Source organism: Octopus bimaculoides, chromosome 6 (assembly GCF_046866305.1).
Source record: "Octopus bimaculoides isolate indiv1 chromosome 6, ASM4686630v1, whole genome shotgun sequence".
Taxonomy (NCBI): Eukaryota; Metazoa; Mollusca; class Cephalopoda; order Octopoda; family Octopodidae; genus Octopus; species Octopus bimaculoides.
In genome coordinates this window covers 39,208,962-39,218,961 of record NC_142933.1, presented here as the reverse complement: position 1 = coordinate 39,218,961, position 10,000 = coordinate 39,208,962, and the positions used below count along the sequence as shown (strand labels likewise).

At 37.0% G+C, this 10,000-nt stretch overlaps 1 long non-coding RNA gene across 1 annotated transcript in view; it reads right to left on the bottom strand.

The window, feature by feature from the left end:
* The window catches only part of LOC149135029 (uncharacterized), a 68,295-nt gene extending 67,293 nt beyond the window's left edge, over nt 1-1,002 (bottom strand). The window contains exon 1 of the long non-coding RNA XR_016242238.1: nt 909-1,002. This is a non-coding gene — a long non-coding RNA (uncharacterized LOC149135029). The remainder of the gene's footprint in view (nt 1-908) is intronic.
* Between the last annotated feature and the right edge of the window lie 8,998 nt (nt 1,003-10,000).

Sequence of the window (10,000 nt, the reverse complement as noted above, 5' to 3'; positions counted from 1 at the left end):
GTGGATGATATTTTAGAAATTAAAACCGAAAGTTAGATGCTTGTTTTTTAAGCATATCTAAATTGTAATTAAATATATTTAAATTGGTTGTTTGATGTTTGTTTCCTTTTGTCATTGAGCACTGAGATGGTTGTGAGGTGTGCTAAAAATAACAGCTAAATAAGGTTTTTTAGATAAATCTTTTAAATTGAAGTTTATGAGTCAACATCACGCTCAGAGATTTAAAACTGTTTTTCTCTTTTAAATTAACATAAACATTTATTTACACGAAAGAAACTTACCGGAGAACTTTCATCTAATTCTTCTAAATCTTTCTGTTAAAAATTGTAATGTGTTTATTGCACGTAACGTGTTGTTTATCGCATTTGCATTAAACGCTGGTGGTTGTGAGATGTGCTAAAAGTAACAGCTAAATAAAATTTATTTACATGAAAGAAAATTACCGGAGATATACGTGTTTCTTGCTATTTTTAGGATACTGACGACAAAGTGTGAAGTCACGCACAAAGGACAGCTTCCAAATCCTTTTTCCTGACTGGATGAAAATGATCACACTTTAAACCTCTATAACATTTTAAAAACATTTTTCTGAAAAAAATGAAATAACTCCAGCAATTCAGTTTGTGCAACTGTATTATTGTGCGAAATTTTAAATTTTTCGGTAAACTTTAATTTTGGAGCCGCTGGCAAACAAACAGAAAAGATCCTATGCATTTTAATACATATAAAATGTATGTTTATAGGTGTGTGCGTGTGTACATAAATATTTGCAAGTGGGCGTGCGTGTGCGAGTGTGCGAGTATGCGTGCGTGTGTTAAGTTACCCGTGTTATCTCCCTTAACAAAACCACGTTAGAGAATCGCTGATTGCTATCACTCTGACAGCAACAAATGTCTGCGAGAACTTACCTTCACTTCGTCCTAGTAATTATAAGCAGTAGTAGCCTAAACGTGAATATTAAATAACATATTAGAGCAGGGCAGCATAAGATGTGCTTCTCATTGAAACGATGCAGGAAAGCTAATGTTATCGTTGTCCCTACCATGTTAGAGTTGCTGAATACTGAACCAAATATGGCCACGGCTCCCGTATCGTCTCCATTTGATATGTATACTCTCACTTCCGCAGAGATTTTTTCCATTTTTTTTTTGTACACACACATACACATACACACACACACACACACACACACACACACACACACACATACACACACACATACGCACACACACGTATACACACGTAGATATATATGTAACATACGTGATGCATACATATATATATATATATATATATATATATATATATATATATATATATATATATATTTACATATATATATATATTTATATATATACATATATGTGTGTGTGTGTGTGTGTGTGTATATGTATATATATATATATATATATATATATATATATATATATATATATATATATATATATATATATATATATATATAGTCGTTGATGTATTCGCTGCCTCTAAGTATTTGCGGCTATGTATGTGTGTATGTATGCTTGCGAGAGTATTGATATTCACATCTATACAGATATACTCGCGTACACACACTCACGAACAGATAGGTGTGCACACACACACACACACACACACACACACACACACACACTTACACTTATATATTTTTATATACATATATCTTTATATAAACACATACAGACAGATATATAGATATATAGATATATACATAGGCACACAGACGCAAATATCTATGTGCATTCGTGTGAATGTGTGTGTTTGTATGTATGTGTATGTGCGTGTATGTAACAAGAGACGACGGGAGTATTCTGATGATAGTAAGCAGATGCAACCAGTTTTATTTCGTGCGTGTGCGTATAGATACACGTATAAGTGTGTGTGTGTATACACACACATATATATATATACATATTTATTCATATACATATATATATATATATACATATGTATGTATATATGTGTATATGTATGTATATATATATACATATATATATATGTATATATATGCATTATATATATATTTATATGTATTTATTTATTTATATAATGCATATATATATATATATATATATATATATATATATAGAGAGAGAGAGAGAGAGAGAGAGAGAGAGAGCAGGAGTGGCTGTGTGGTAAGTCGCTTGCCAACAAACCGCATGGTACACCGGGTTCATTCTCACTGCGTGACACCTTGAACAAGTGTCTTCTACTATAGCCCTAAGGCCGACCAAAGCCTTGTGCGCGGATTTTGTTGACGGAAACTGAAAGAAGCCTGTCGTGAGTGTGTGTGTGTGTGTTTGTATGTGTGCATGTGTGTTTGTGTCTCTGTTTTCCCCCACCATCATTTGACAACCGATGTTATTGTGTTCATGTCACCGTAGCTATATATATTTTTAAATGATAAGAAAGCGGTTGAAAATTACTGAAATATATGCGCTGTGTACGAAGAGGAAGCTGTTTCGAAACGTGTGCGCCCGAAGTAGTTTTCAAGATTTCGATTGGGAATTTTGTTTTGTTTAACATGTACCTCGCTCTGCTCGGTCACCTGTGATTAACAGTGACACCAAACCCTGCTGTACGACCAGGATGATCGCAGATATTTGCCAAATATCCAAGTCGAGTGTTGAAAACTACCTGCACCAAATGAATCAAACGTCGCCCAACGGTTTTCTATCTGCTATTCGTTGCAGAAACGTGAAGAAAGTGTTCCTTTTTGAAGAGAATGGTGACGGGGCACGAAAAATAGATCGTCTATCACTGGGTGAAACGAACATGAAGGAAGCGCAGTAAACCAACACAAACAAGCTCCAAAACAGGACTTCACCTGAAGAAGGCTATGCTTTCAATTTGGTGCGACTGGAAGCTCTTATGCAGCGATCCACCACAAGTTTGCAGCAGTTGCTAATCATAAGGACATTGTCTTTCATCACGACAATGCCAGACAGCAAAATTCTTCGCAGACGAAGCAGAAGTTACTTGGGCTTGACTTGGAAGTTTTGCCGCACGTTCCATATTCGCCCGATCTTGCACCTTTGTTTTTTTTGGGGGGGTTTTTTTCTGTTTTTCTTGGCTACATCAATCAAAATGTCCTAAACAGCGTTTCTAAAATAAAATAAAAATGTGGACTACAAGACCAGAAAGATAGATAGAGGAATAGAGCATCACAGTTGTAGAGAACACCAGCCTGATCTCGGCGAAGTTTCGCGCCTACTTTAGCGTGTATTTTTTAATTTGTTTTTCACGTTTATATATTTAAATTAGATCCTCATTTAATTATTGTATGTTTTATATAATCGTTTATTTATCCTTTGTTTTTAATTGATATCAAATTTTAAATATGTTCAATGTATCAAAGCTTTACCCCTCCCTTCGTTTTCGTATAAGCTTTGTCTTGTCTATCGTCGATTGTGATGTCAGGACTGTTGTCTTTTATCTCTCTGTCAATGTGAATGGACAGACCCCAAATGATAGTGACATTATTGTTGCCAGTGACCATGTTTAGTTACGTTCATACTACATCTAATAAGTCTTGATTTATAACCACTGCATATTTTCCACTACATTATTATGCCTGTGGGCATATGTAAGCAACTAGCCCCCTTCCTCTCAAATTTCAGGCCTCGTGCCTTCTGTAGGAAGGATTATTATCATTGTTAAGGCGGCGAGCTGGCAGAATCGTTAGCACACTGGACTAAATGCTTAGCGGTATTCTGCCCGTCGCTATGTTCTGAGTTTAAATTCCGCCTAGGTCGACTTTGCCTTCCATCCTTCAGGGTCGATAAATTAAGTATCAGTGAAACACTAGGCTCAATGTAATCGGCTAGTCCCCTCCACCAGGCATCCACCGGAGACCAAGAGCAGCAAGGGCACTTTTGTTTTGCTATGCATGCTAAAATTATCACCACATTTATTTCATTTTAGATGGAGAGTGCTTTCCGTAGTATATGCGCTGTACCCATCAAGGTTATCTTTTGTAGTTCACGGAGATTGGGGTTACCAGGGAGTTACTTAATATACTTCTCGGCTCCTTACGTTATCATTCCCATCGCACTAATTACTAATTACTATCGTAGTACTAAGCTTCCGCATTTTTTTAATTTCAATTTGCAAATCTTTATAGTGAGAAAGCTTTTCGTATTCTTTTCTTGAGACATTTTGATCTTGTGGGCTAGACATATCTATTAACAGAAAGGTTCCTCTGTTGTAGTCCTTGATCACATTATCTGGTCGATTGGAGTCAATTTTTCTGTCTGTTTGTATTGGGAAGTTCCAAAGGATAGTGACGCCCTCGCCATTTACTACATCCTCTGGATGGTGCCTGTACCAATTATCATGAGATTTAATTTTTTAGTGTTTACAAGTATTCCAGTGAACGTACTACCCTAGTCTGTCATGTCTTATGAAGTACTCCTTTTCAGCGAGAACTGGGTAGCCAGAAACAACATGATCAATTGTCTCTATGAATTTTCCGCAATTTCTGCACGAGGGGGAATTTTGTTTTGTTTAAGATGCACCGCGCTCTGCTCGGCCACCTGTGATTAACAGTGACACCAAACCCTGCTGTACGACCAGGATGATCGCAGATATTTGCCAATATCCAAGTCGAGTGTTGAAAACTACCTGCACCAAATGAAGCAAACGTCGCCCAACGGTTTTCTATCTGCTATTCGTTGCAGAAACGTTTGCATGGTAGTTTCTGGTAAGTAAGCTCTGATCTTGCGCTGCAACAACAAAACCTTCTGTTTCCCCTTTCAGACCTGTCCCTTGTAGTCATTGGTATGTTAGATTTTGATCAATATTTTGGCTTGGACAGGCGCTTAGGCTATTTTCCATGCAGGAGTTTTCTTTTCCAGTTGTCTTCGATATTATTCATGCAAACCTTCTTTGCTTTTTGTTTGATGTATTTTTGCATCAGTGATAGGTTTGTCACTATTTATATCTCGTTGGTCTTTCTGATTGTTAATTTCTAAATTAGGAGAAACAATGGTAGGTCTGTCAGTATTTGGGGGTCTTTGGCCATTCTTATTGTTAACTTGTACATCAAGAGACTTTTTAAATTTTTTACTAAGCTTCATGACTGAAGCTTGCTTGGAATCTTCATGCTTCAGGATGTTATCCAAGTTTCTGGGTTGCAAATCCCTGTAACGATCCTCATCTTGTTTGTTGTTAACACAACATTTCGGCTGATACACCCTCCAGCCTTCATCAGGTATCTTGGGAAAATTTCTAAGGTATCTTTCGATGTTGTTGTTGTTGTTATTATTATTATTATTATTATTATTATTATTATTATTATTATTCAGGTCTGGAATCGAACTCGGAATCTTGGAGTTAGTAGCCCGCGCTCTTAAACACTACGTGGGCAATTATGGAGTGAATTTTAGCGCTTATAAATCTAATATTTTCCCATCCATCCTTAATACCGGTTCCCATATGCTACTCATATCTGCACATGGTCTACTTAGGAGGTTGTTGTGTCCTCGCATATGTGCTGCTTCTTTTTCGTATTTTCCAGTGGTGTTCTCTGCCTAATATATTAACTTCATCCCACGGGGGAGGTGTCTCCATTTTCCATACACGATCAGCTATACCCGATTTATCAATATCTCCTCAAGTCACAGCTTTGCAATACTTGTCTACCCTTATTTTGAGGGGGCGACATGTTTCGCCTCTGTATAACCTACCACAGCTGCATGGGATAGCGTACACGCAGTCTTTGGTTATATTCTCTTCTATTGGCGGTTTTACTCGAAGGAGGTATTTGCGAAGTGTTGTATTGCTCTTGAATACTACCCTGATGTCATATCTTTTGTATCTTTTCGGAGAGGCCTTTCACATAGGGTAGACAGACTGGACAGTTTACTGGTTTCATCCTCTCTCTTTTCTTCATAACTGGAGTGGATAGTATGTTTTTGGAGTAGTTGTTGCTTAATAGATTGTTATTGAGCTTGTGAATAACGATCGCTCCTTATATTCTTTGCTCGATGTAAATAATGTGAATAATGGACTCTCGGATAGATCTTAATTACCGGTTGTTCTTTACTTGAAAGCAGGCAATTACAAATCACCAAATATTTCAAGTAGTGCCTTCTCCTGTGACTCAAAGAGACAATACGCTCTTTAGAATGCGAGCTGTACCAAACAATGCTGTCTTCTGGATCACTTCGAGCCTGACAGCAGCTCCAATATTCTTAATATATTTCCCAAAGCCATTATTATTATTATTATTATTATTATTATTATTATTATTATTATTATCTATATACTACTAAAACTCAGTGATTTCCTGCCTGTCTGCCTGTCTGCCTGTCTGCCTGCCTGCGTGTTTGCATGCGTACTTGCCTGTAATTTTATACAGCCAAACCGGTGCATACTCTGAAAGTAAGGCACCCTTGAAATGTGAATACAAACAGAATAAAACAAGTTTCGCATAAATCGGACTACGGATTGCCGAGATACGTGGATTTTTTGGGAACCTTCATAAATAGCCAAAATAGCACATAATGGGAAATACTCTGAAAGTAACATAACCCTGAAATGGGAATATATAATACTGTGTAAATTGATTCCATTAATTTTATGTTTACGGTATATAACAATTCTTTTGGCATTTTTGTAGAAGTGTGCACGTATGCCATACATAAATACTGTTACTGAAATTCAAGCTTATCCCGGAAGTTCTATTTCTATTAGATGCTGTAAATAATCAATAAAACCTTAAATATAGACTTGTAAACTAGACCTATGATGACACGAACGGCTTGAAATATTTAACTGAATCATCATAAAATTAACTTTCATTTCAATGCAATGTTGAAATCAGCTTCCATGTTTTATAACCTGAACCGTTAGTGACTCAACGGTTATCATTATTAGAGACGTGTAACGACAGTGGATTGGTAGCAAAGGCAGTAGATTCGCAGCATCATTAGAGTGTCAGTGAAACTGCAAAGTGCTAATGATATTTCTTCTGGTTCCTTACGTTCTGCTTACTGTTAGCATTGTGGATGATAGAAACGATAGAGCTACCATTACTTTCTAAGTTAAAATTTAAGCGCAGTTGAGTTACACCTCCACGAAACTTCAGTCAGGCAGGGAAGTACAGGGATCAGTCTCATCTATTTTTCCTTCCTTCAAAGTTATGTAACGTTGTTTTTGCCTCCCTTAGAGCGGCATACTAAGTATGTCGGAGTTGTTGATGCACAGGGGCAGCAACATTTAAATATATTCCAGGACAGTGAACAAGTGGTGACCGCTTCTATAATTTGTCTCTTTCAAGTAGATACATTCTTGGGTCAAGTGTTCACTACTACTCTAATTTTCACTTAAGCTTTCTATTCAGAACTTGTTTTTGAGGAAGGAAAGTAACGTTCGTAGAAAAACGCTGGGTGTCAGTAAGAATAAACTGGTTGGCACGTTACAGAGATTTACAACCCAGAAACTTGGACAACATTAGAAAATCCTGGCCTAGCAGTACTGATAAAGACTACAGACACAGAAATGTTATCAAACGAACTTGCTCTAAATGTGTGCAAAGCAGCGAAGCCCTTCTGTACGCATTTGTTCAGTGTCCCGGTACTGTTGAACTGTGGAATTGTCGATCAACTTTTGTCGCGCATAGGATGGATCTGGCTATCAGAATGTTAATCGTGATGATTATCAGCCGGCTAAATTTCTTCCGAGAAAAGCAGGCAGTTCTCTTCTATCTGTTGGTTATGACGAAAGAGGTGATATAATGGACATAACTGAAAAGAATAACGAGAGACACATTCCTCCTCGGCTAAACCCTCGTTGACTTCTTAAAATTCTTCTCGGAGTGAAAGATGACCGGAGAAATAGAGGTCTGCTACCCCAACCCCAATAAATTTCCTAATAAGTGGATAAAAGTGTCGAGTGAATGGCTGTACGTATAGCAATGCCTGCATATAAGGGAATACTGTGCAGAATGGACATTAACCCCGTCTTTTCTAATACAATACTATTTTCCACCAAACTATTGTAACCAAATGAAATATAACTTAATGCGGCAGCCATGTTCATTCTGGATCTGTGGGATTTCTTAATTGGCCTAAAGGGATGGTACTTTTCTCGTGTCTTCCTCATATTGTCATTTTTGTTTGTTTATTTTTCATTTACTTATTTAGTCATTCTTTCACTCATTTGCGTATTTTTATTATTTCATTCAATTTCTATGCAATACACATATATTTGATTTTTGTAATCTGTTTTGCAGTCTCGTCATCGCTTCCCCTTGGGGCAATAAACTGTAAAGACAAAATTATTCTTATCAGAATCATCATTATTAAGATGCTGAGCTGGCAGAATCGTTAGCACGCCGGGCGAAATGCTTAGCGATATTTCGTCTGTCGATAGGTTCTGAGTTCTAATTCCACCTAGGTCGATTTTGCCTTTCATCCTTTCAGGGTCGATAAAATATGTACTAGTTCAACACTGGAATCAATTTAATCGACTAACCTCACACCCAAAATTTCAGGCCTTGTGCCTGTAGTAAAAAGGCTTATTTAAGGTGGAGGGGAAACTAGCAGAGTATTTATCGCGCTGGACAAAATGCTTAACGGCATTCCTCCCGAGTTTACGTTCTGAGTTCAAATGCCGCTGAGGTCGACTTTGCATTTCATCATTCGAGTTCAATAAAATAAGTACCATTATTTACATTTAACGGATATTTGTCCTCATCTTGTTTGTTGTTAACACGTTTCGGTTGATATACCCGCCAACCTTCGTCAGGTGTCTTGGGGAAATTTCGAACCTGGGTTCTTATTCCCAAGGTATTTTTCGATGTTATTATTTTTATTATTATCATTCTTCTTATTATTATTATCATTATTATTATTATTATTATTCAGGTCGCTGCATGGAATCGAACTCGGAATCTTGAGGTTAGTAGCCCGCGCTCTTAACCACTACGCCATATGCCCGTGGGCATACGGTGTAGTGATATATCAGCCGAAACGTTGTGTTAACAACAAACAAGATGAGGACAAATATTCGTGAATAGTAAATAATGTTCATAATTCCTCATCTCTTAAATATAGAACTGAAATAAGTACCAGTTGAGTACTAAAGTCGAAATAATTGACTTATTCCCTCCCCGAAATCGCTGGCCTTGGGCAAAACTTTGAAGCCGTTATGATTCTTTTCTTTTTTTTTTTTCTTTTTCATATGCTGCCGAGGTCGACTTTGCCTTTCATCCATTCAAAATCAATGAAAGAAGGACCAGTGAAGCACCGGTGTCGATGTAATCGACTAGCTCCCTTCCACAAAATTTCAGGCTTTGTACCAGTTGTAGTAAAGATTATAATTATTATTAAATCACCGTGCTGGCAGAAGCGTTAGCAAAACAGGAAATTTGCTTAGCGGTATTTTGTCTGTCTTTCCGTTCTGTTTTCCAGTTCCCCGTGGGTGGACTTCCATCCTTTCGAGATCAAGAAAATAAGTACCAGTTGCACGTTGGTATCGGGGTAATCGACTAGACCGTCCACCAAAATTTCCTGCCTTGTGCCTATTGTAGAAATGAATAGTCGCAGCAGCAGCAGCAGCAGCAGTAGTAGTAGTAGTAGTAGTAGTATCATTACACACTAGGTCGGAATTAATGGATATGATCAATCATTTCAACCCTTCTTATAAATAATTCCCACAAAATGTAAGTTTTTATGGAGCTATTTTTCTTTCATTGCTGTCCACAACATCAACTATAGTTCGTGTACATATAATCTACGTGTGTGTGTGTATGATATATAAAGGTAGATGTATATAAATACACACTTGGGTACATCATATATATTTATATATACGTATATATATATATATATATATATATATATATATATATATATATATATATATATATATATATATATATATACTTACACTTCCATATATTTAATCCACTAAGAAGCGCAGTAACTATACCGGCCATTAAGCCGTGCACAAAAGAAGTTTGTGCCCGCAAACACACACACACACACACACACAC